This window comes from Panthera leo, chromosome F3, assembly GCF_018350215.1.
Source record: "Panthera leo isolate Ple1 chromosome F3, P.leo_Ple1_pat1.1, whole genome shotgun sequence".
NCBI lineage: Eukaryota > Metazoa > Chordata > Mammalia > Carnivora > Felidae > Panthera > Panthera leo.
Window position 1 is genome coordinate 59,195,711 of NC_056696.1, and position 9,937 is coordinate 59,205,647.

Consider the following 9,937-nt stretch of genomic DNA (forward strand, 5'->3'; position numbering starts at 1 on the left):
CTTATATCAGACAATCTAGACTTTAAAATAAAGACTGTATCAAGAGATGCAGAAGGGCATTATATCGTAATCAAGGGTCTATCCACCAAGAAGACCTAACAATTGTAAACATTTATGTGCCAAACGTGGAAGTACCCAAATATATAAATCAATTAATCACAAACATAAAGAAACTCATCGATAGTAATACCATAATAGTAGGAGACTTCAACACCCCACTCACAGCAATGGACAGATCATCTCATCAAAAAATCAACAAGGAAACAATGGCTTTGAATGACACACTGGACCAGATGGACTTAACAGATATATATTCAGAACATTTCATCCTAAAGCAGCAGAATATACATTCTTCTCCAGTGCACATGGAACATTCTCCAGAATACACCACATACTGGGACACAAATCAGCCCTCAGCAAGTACAAAAAGATCGAGATCATACCGTGCATATTTTCAGACCACAATGCTACGAAACCCAAAATCAACCCCAAGAAAAAATGTGGAAAGGTAACAAATACTTGGAGACTTAAGAACATCCTACTAAAAAATGAATGGGCTAACCAAGAAGTTAAAGAGGAAATGAAAAAGTATATGGAAGCCAATGAAAATGATAACACCACAACCCAAAACCTCTGGGACACAGCAAAGGTGGTCATAAGAGGAAAGTATATAGCAATCCAGGCCTTCCTAAAGAATGAAGAAAGATCTCAGGTATACAACCTAACCTTACGCCTTAAAGAGCTGGGAAAAGAACAGCAAATAAAACCCAAAACCAGCAGAAGATAGGAAATAATAAAGATTAGAGCAGAAATTAATGCTATCAAAAAAAAATACACAGTAGAACAGATCAATGAAACTAGAAGCTGGTTCTTGAAAGAATTAACGAAATTGATAAACCACTAGCCAGTTTGATCAAAAAGAAAAAGGAAAGAACCCAAATAAAGAAAATCAAGAATTAAAGAGGAGAGATCACAACCAACACAGCAGAAATAAAACAATAATAAGAGAATATTATGAACAATTATATGCCAATAAAATGGGCAATCTGGAAAAAAATGGATAAATTCCTAGAAACATATACACTACCAAAACTGAAACAGGAAGAAATAAAAAATTTGAACAGACCTATAACCAGGAAGGAAATCAATTAGTAATCAAAAATCTCCCAAAAAACAAGAGTCCAGTGCCAGATGGCTTTCCAGGGGAATTCTACCAAACATTTAAGGAAAAGTTAACACCTATTCTCCTGAAGCTGTTCCAAAAAATAGAAATGGAAGGAAAACTTCCAAACTCATTCTGTGAAGCCAGCATTACCTTGATTCCAAAACAAGACAGAGACCCCACTAAAAAGGAGAACTATAGACCATTTCTCTGATGAACAGAGAAATGCAAAAATCCTCAACAAGATATTAGCCAACCAGATCCAACAATACATTAAAAAAAATTATTCACCACGACCAAGTAGAACTTATACCTGGGATGCAGGGCTGGTTGAATATCCGCAAAACAATTAATGTGATTCATCACATCAGTAAAAGAAAGGACAAGAACCATATGATCCTCTCAATAGATGCAGAGAAATCATTTGACAAAATACAATATCCTTTCTTGATAAAAACCCTCAAGAAAGTAGGGATAGAAGGATCATACCTCGAGATCATAAAAGCCATATATGAACAATCCAACGTGAATATCATCCTCAATGGGGAAAAACTAAGAGCTTTCCCCCTAAGGTCAGGAATAAGACAGGGATGTCCACTCTCAACACTGTTATTCAACATAGTATTGGAAGTCTTAGCCTCTGCAATCAGACAACACAAAGAAATAAAAGGCATCCAAATCAGCTAGGAGGAAGTCAAACTTTCACTCTTCTCAGATGACATGATACTCTATATAAAAACCCTAAAGATTCCACCAAAAAACTGCTAGAAATGATTCCATGGATTCAGCAAAGTTGCAGGATATAAAATCAATGCACAGAAATCAGTTGCATTCCTATACACCAACAGTGAAGCAACAGAAAGAGAAATCAAAGAATCAATCCCATTTACAATTGCACCAAAAACCATAAAATACCTAGGAATATATCTAACCAAAGAGGTGAAAAATATATACATTGAAAACTATAGAAAGCTTATGAAAGAAATTGAAGAAGACACAAAACAATGGAAAAAGATTTCATGCTCCTGGATAGGAAGAACAAATATTGTTAAAATGTCAATACTACCCAAAGCAATCTACATATTCAATACAATCCATATCAAAATAACACCAGCATTCTTCACAGAGCTAGAAAAAATAATCCTAAAATGTGTATGGAACCAGAAAAGACCCCAAATAGCCAAAGCAATCTTGAAAATGAAAACCAAAGCAGGAGGCATCACAATCCTGGACTTCAAGCTATACTACAAAGCTGTAATCATCAAGACAGCATGATACTGGCACAAGAACAGACACTCAGATCACCGGAACAAAATAAAGAACCCAGAAATGGACCCACAAATGTATGGCCAACTAATCTTTGACAAAGCAGGAAAGAATATCCAATGGAATAAAGACAGTCTCTTCAGCAAGTGGCACCGGGAAAACTGGACAGTGACATGCAGAATAATGAACCTGGACCACTTTCTTATACCATAAACAAAAATAAACTCAAAATGGATGAAAGACCTCAGTGTAAGACAGGAAGCCATCAAAAGCCTCGAGGAGAAAGCAGGCAAAAATCTCTTTGATATTGGCCGCAGCAACTTCTTACTCAATATGTCTCTGGAGGCAAGGGAAACAAAAGCAAAAATGAACTACTAGGACCTCATTAAAATAAAGTGCTTCTGCACAGTGAAGGAAACAATCAGCAAAACTGAAAGGCAACCAACAGAATAGGAGAAGATATTTGCAAATGACATGTCAGATAAAGGGTTAGTATCCAAAATCTATAAAGAACTTACCAAACTCAACACCCAAAAAAAAAAAAAATAATCCAGTGAAGAAATGGGCAAAAGACATGAATAGACACTTCTCCAAAGAAGACATCCAGATGGCCAACTGACACATGAAAAAATGCTCCACATAACTCATCACCAGGGAAATACAAATCAAAACCACAATTAGATACCACCTCACACCTGTCAGAATGGCTAACATTAACAATTCAGGCAACAACAGATGTTGGCGAAGATGTGGAGAAAGAGGATCTCTTTTGCATTGATGGTGGGAATGCAAACTGGTGCGGCCACTCTTGAAAACAGTATGGAGGCTCCTCAAAAAACTAAAAATAGAACTACCCTACGACCCACCAATTGCACTACTAGGTATTTATCCAAGGGATACAAGTGTGCTGTTTCGAAGGGACACATGCACCCCAATGTTTACAGCAGCACTATCAACAATAGCCAAAGTATGGAAAGAGCCCAAATGTCCATTGATGGATGATGGATAAAGAAGATGTGGTGTATATATATATATATACACACACTGTGTGTATATATATATATATACTCAGTATATATATATAATGTATACACACATACACACACAACATATATACAATTGCTGAGTATTACTCAGCAATCAAAAAAGAATGAAATCTTGCCATTTGCAACTACATGGATGGAACTGGAGGGTATTATGCTAAGTGAAATTAGAGAGAGACAAATATCATATGACTTCACTCATGTAAGGACTTTAAGAGACAAAACAGATGAACATAAGGGAAGGGAAACAAAAATAATATAAAAACAGGGAGGGGAAAAAACATAAGAGACTCATAAATATGGAGAACAAACGGAGGGTTACGGGAATGGTTGTGGGAGGGGGGATGGGCTAAATGGGTAAGGGGCACTGAGGAATCTACTCCTGAAATCACTGTTGCACTATATGCTAACTAATTTGGATGTAAATTTTTAAAAAAATAAAATTTAAAAAATATATCGATCTATTTAACATTCTACTTCCCTCTGCCTGGAACAGCCCTACCCTTTTTCCTGCCTTAATTCTCCCTCCCTTAGCTAACCTCATTCATTTCGGGGGGCTAGTGTAACTATCACTTCCCCCAGAAGTCCGTCAGCTCTCCAGATCTGGGTTAGGAGACCCTCTTATGAGTCCCCAAAGCACTGTATACTTCCCACATCATAGCTCTTTGAGGCCCCATTCATGGTCCTTCCCATTCCTACTTCCACCTAAATCCTAGGAGATAAGCACATCCATGCAGATAAACCACCCATCTGATAATCCCAACAATGTGATCTTGAAGTTCATGGATCTCCCTAACTCTACTCAGTTACTGCCCTGCATTTGGATAACCCATCCTCACAACGCTCTCGGTTTTGTCATCACCCAAAAATCTTAAACTCCAATATTCTACTCTCTGGCCATATTTGCCTACCTTTTCAGTTTTTGCACTTCCTTATTCCATCCATTTTGCTTGATTTCTGGCCTCACAGAATGTTCCAGTTTCTTGCTTCCCCATTTTTTTTCAACAAGCAATGCTTTTTCTTCCCTGACAATCCCACACCCTCAGACAGGTTATCTGAACTCTTCTGTCTGCTAACCTTGATTACCTTACATCTCTCAGTCTCTTCCCATGTTGCTCAGGAAAATCCCAACCTTGAATCAATGCTCCAGTCTTCCTTCTCCATCCCTATACCCACCCATCAGCTGCACACTGCTGACAAAAACCAGGATGTCCTCAGAGTTGGCTCCATTACATATTCATGGCTTCAAAATTCATTTGAGCCTCGAGCACCATGCATCAAACCCTTGACTTGTTCTTGGTCAGCACCCTTTTACATTCTCCACAGTAATTATTCCAAGTGTTTACCATTCTGTTTGTATCCCTTAAGTTTCTTTCTTCCCGTGGATGATCTTTCCTCATATTTCATCAATGAAACTGAGATTATAAAATGGAATCTCCCTCATCTTTGTGCATGCCTATGTATTAATTTGGATACCTTCCCTCCAACCTCAGAAGATGTGGTATCATTCCTCTCATTAATTGTCAACCTTTCACCTGGGACCTTTCTCCTACCTCCCTGAGCACTGTCTCCTCCATAAGTTACTCCCATGCTCTCTCTCTTCCATGGAGAGCATGAAAGAAACACAGGCATCATCCCAGCCTTCAAATAATGTAAAATCTGCTAGGAGAAACAAGATTAAGGGACACTGGGCCAAATAATAAAGCAGATGGGTAAAATCCTGAACCTAATATAGGTTCTCATGAATCTACCCAATCATAAAATGCCAATACTGGGAGAGATCACAAGGTCATCTGGTACACCTGTCCAAGGCAGGCATCCAACTAAATGGACCAAGAAAGACAGTTGTCTCACCCTCCATTAAAAACCTCCAGGGACTGAAACTCCAACAAGTTTCCACCCCAAATTGGCAGTTATACTGTCTTTAAGAGCATTCAGAAGGGATATATTTTGATGGTGAGCCAACCCTTTCAATTTTCTCCTATTTTATAAAATGCCTCATTCAAAAAGACCACAAGGCAATCAACTAAAATTACTTTCTGGAAATGAATAATGTGAAACTCTGGGAAAGTACAGTCAGCCTCAGAACTATCAGAGTTACAATAGATCAATTTCTTTTTGGAGGATTTAATGGCCTTTGGAAGATAACCTAAAAGAGTGGGGTGACCTTTGCCTGGTAGCTGAGGATAATCTGAGCATTTCTGGACACACACACGCGTACACACACACACACACACACACACACACACACACACACACACTGCCCCAAACAGAATCTCTGATGTCCCTCCGTCCCTCAGCTTTTTCATTTCTCCCTAGGAAGCTCAGTCTGAAGCCTTGAAATTTGCCTGGCCTGCTCAGTGGAAGTCATCCAAACCTATCCAGTGACTGACAGAAGCTTTGCAACAAGGGCATAACCCTGGACAGTGAGCCAAACCCAATGCAGGAATCACTAAGCTGATGCTTTCCATTGGCTATGGAGCAACTCCCTTTTCCTGTAACCTACAGCATCACAAATATCCACAGACAGACCCTGGAGCTGCAGAGTAAAGACCACTGCACAGAGGCAGCCAGAATCCCCCAAAGAAGATTCCTTCCAATGAATGTGAGACCTTCTGTAATAGTCATTAGCAGAATAGAGCCATGTTCTACTCTTCCTACTTATATTTTCCTATAATATAGCCAAACTTTATGTCCAAGATATATATCTTCCAGATTTTCCACTCCAAGATATACATCCCCCAGATATTTCTTCTTGGAAGAATTTAGTCACTGAAATATATGAAGGCTTCAAGCTATTAGAAAACAGTGCAGTAGTTTATTACAAAGAACAGGGAACCAAATTAAGGACAGGACTGAGAACCTAGACCTGTCTCTACCACTAATGGTATGATGATGAGCAAGCCCAAGTCATCTGTAACCATGACCACAAAATAGAGAAAAATTAGAGAACTAGGGACACAGCCTAGTTCTATATTATATATGTGTGTGTGTGTGTGTGTTATATGGCATTATTAATGTTGCATATTTATAAAATAGACTTTATTTTTAATAAAAAATCTTAATGACAATGTATTCATTTCAAGTCATCAGCTCCTCCCATCAATTTGAAAAACATCACAGCACGGAAGAAAACGGTACTATATGGGGAGTCATTTCACCTCATTTCAGAGAGAAATCCAAGGCCCAGAAAAGCTAAGTGACTTATCCAAGATCTCATAGCTTTCAAATGGCTGGGTCCAAATTCCAACTCAGGTCTTCTGATTCAAATAAGGTTCATTCTCTATAAAAGTAAAATGCTACGGACTCTTCATAGCTTATCAGTCAGACTTTCTAGCTATTGTCCCTCTTAGAATATTCTTCCAAATGACAATATCACATGCATCTCATTAGCAAACTCTACCTCAAATTGAAAGCTTCCCTGAAGACTGCCAAGCTCTACCTTCCCTATTGCGTCCACTGTCTCCAGCCTCAGTGCTGAATTTACGTAATTCTGCAAAATCATTTGCATATATGATAGCTGTTCAAGGAGAATAAGACAGGGGGACTTGCTGGTATAACAGGCGTAGTTTGGTGATTTTGCTGGTAGCTCAGCAGACTATTAGAAATGTGTACTTTGCATTAGGTATGACTGTTTTAGCGTACTCTTCAAGAAAAATGGCCACGCTTCTAGACCATAATGGTTAGATAAAGAGTTCTCCATGGAAAGATCTTCAAACAAAATACTTTTGTACAGATATAAGTCACCAACTTACCAAAGCTTACATGAAGTTCTTTGGAATGTAAGGACCTATTAAAAGAATGAGTTAAGGATGCCTGGGTGGCTCAGTCAGTTAAGGGTCCAAGTTCAGCTCAGGTCAGGACCTCTCAGTTCATGGGTTCAAGCCCCATGTCAGGCTCTGTGCTGACAGCTCAGAACCTGGACCCTGCTTCAGATTCTGTGTCTCCCTCTCTCTCTGCCCCTCTCCCATTCACGCTCTCTCTTTCTCACTCTCTCTCTCTCTCAAAAATAAACTCTGAAAAAAAGATTTTTTAATGGGTTAGAGCAGTGTTGTCCAGTACAAACATAACGCAAGTAATTTTAAATCTTCTGGTAGCCACAATTTTTAAAAGTAAAAGGAAATAGGCATATCTGACTGGCTCAGTCGGTAGAGCCTGAGACTCTTGACTTTGGGGTCGTGAATTCAAGCCCCATGTTGGAGGTAGAGTTTACTTTAAAAAGAGTAAAAGGAAATAGGTGAAATTGATTTTAGTAATATATGTTACTTAACTCAATGTAGCCAAAATATTGTCATTTCGTTTTTTTAATGTTTGTGTATTTATGTGTTTTTGAAAGAGAGAGAGAGAGAACATGCAGTATGTGAGCAGGGAAGGGTCAGAGTCAGAGGGAGGCAGAGTGTCCCAAGCAGGGATTCAACGTGCGGCTCAAACTCACAAATCATGAGATCATGACTAAGCTGAAATCAAGAGTCGGCTGCTTAACCAACTGAGCCATGCGAGTGCTCCAAAAATATTGTCATTTCAACATATAATCAACATAAAAACTATTAACAAGGTGGTTTACATTCTTTTTATATTCATACTAAGCCTTAGAAATCTAGACTAGCCATTTTAAAGTGATCAACAGCCACACATTGCCAATGGCCACTATATTGAACAGAGCAAGGTTAAAGACATCTACTCATTCAGGCGGATACTCATGGTGTGTGTTCACGGGGGAAATGTACGGTAGAGGATATTAAACAGTAAGAGCTCATGTTTAGGGGAAAAAAGAACCTATACATATCAGATCTGTTTGTATAGGCTCGGAGGAGTACGAAGAAAGATGTTAAAGAGTGTATACAACAGACTTTTAACACTGGTGATTTCATAAGAATAGGATTTAAGGAGGCTGTGTCATAGATCAGCTGTTACTAGCTATTTCATACACACCTTTGTATTGTTTCACATACTACAATGATCCTATATTAATTTTGCAATTTTTCTTTAACCTACTAAATAAATGGGCAAACGCTGGGGGGAGAATTTAAGAAGAGGAGAGTTTTAGTTGATAGAGCAACCAGGTAGGACACAAGCTTTCAAGAAAAAGGAAAATTGAAGAAAATGTATATTTTACTCAACCCACATAATGACAAAACAAATCTGTTTGGAGGTTATGTAGAAAAATAGTAAGTTGTCATTTTAACCTTAGAATCAAAGAATATTAAGGAAGCAGTAGTCACTGCCTCCCCCTGCCCCATCAAAGGAACTCTTTTACCTCACCTTGAAAGGTAGACACTTGGTGTCTTACCAGATACAGCCGATGCTAAAAGGTCACTCCTTAGCCAGGAATCCCATTCCATCCCAACTGCCTATCCTCCTGACCAAGGTTCCACTCCACATTCAAATGAAAGTTCCACAACTTAAAGAGTCAATAACAGGGCAGAAGTACTAAGACACAGCCCTAGTCAGCCCAAGTCTTCTGGATACACTGAGGGATGGGAGGCACACCATAGGGTAGGGTATCAATGTAGTTCTGAAGGTAGATGAGGATCACCAAGCCCAAGCCCATCCCAACAGAGAAGGGCCAGGAACAGGTGAGAGAAAGGAGTTCAAGGACATCCCGGGCTAGATCCCCAAGATCACCCTCACCACCACTCCTTGACAATTCTGCTGCCTTTCTTTATAATCCACCAAATTATGGCATAATCTTTGTACAGTGGAAAGTGACATGGAAAACTGTGTCAACAATCCTGAAAATGCTGACAAAAAATCTACCCTACACACACAAAGGATCATTCAGATGATTCCCAGAAACTAACTGGAAACAAGAGCTGTCTAAATAACTGGTTCTTGACACCACCTGTTTAGGAAACAAGATAGCATCTTAAGAAAAAGACAGCATGTGAACCTTAAACTGCTCTAGAAAAATAAAATCTTAATTTTTACAAAAAGATAGCAGGACAGTGCTTTTTTCACCCTGCTGGAATTCTTTTCCATAGTCCTTTCTAGAGGATGATTCTCCATGTCCTCCTGTAATCAACCAAAGAGACTTCCACTTACAAATCAATTCATCCAGGGGCCATATCAAATGATGAGCTAATGTCTTTCACTTTGGCTGACCCTCCTACTAACTCCCACCCTGGTGAACTTGAGACTCAATTTCAGAGTTCAGAAGGAAATAAATCAGTAGACACTGGTGGTTTAAAAAAAAAATGTCAGCTGTATGGAACCAAGGTCTAAGGAACAGAAGCAAGGAGAGAGAAATCCAACAGAGGACATATGGGTGAAGAATGACAGGTGGAAATGGGTAAAGAGACAGGTAACAGATCTGTAGTTTGTTGTTTGCAATTAGTCATAGTTCTGTGGCTGTAAGTCCCTCCTCCAGAAAAAAGAGAGAGAAATTGTATAGATAAAAACATTATTAGATATATAGTAGATTGTTAGAACAACCACTAGGTGGGAAAGAGCAGTGTCATTGTCATTG

General features: G+C 38.9%; 1 long non-coding RNA gene across 3 annotated transcripts in view; it reads right to left on the reverse strand.

Moving 5' to 3' along the window:
- LOC122212117 overlaps window positions 1–8,805 on the reverse strand; it is a 243,526-nt gene extending 234,721 nt beyond the window's left edge. For all 3 annotated transcript variants that reach the window (XR_006199004.1, XR_006199002.1, XR_006199003.1), the window contains exon 1: window positions 8,734–8,805. This is a non-coding gene — a long non-coding RNA (uncharacterized LOC122212117). The remainder of the gene's footprint in view (window positions 1–8,733) is intronic.
- Window positions 8,806–9,937: the final 1,132 nt, after the last annotated feature.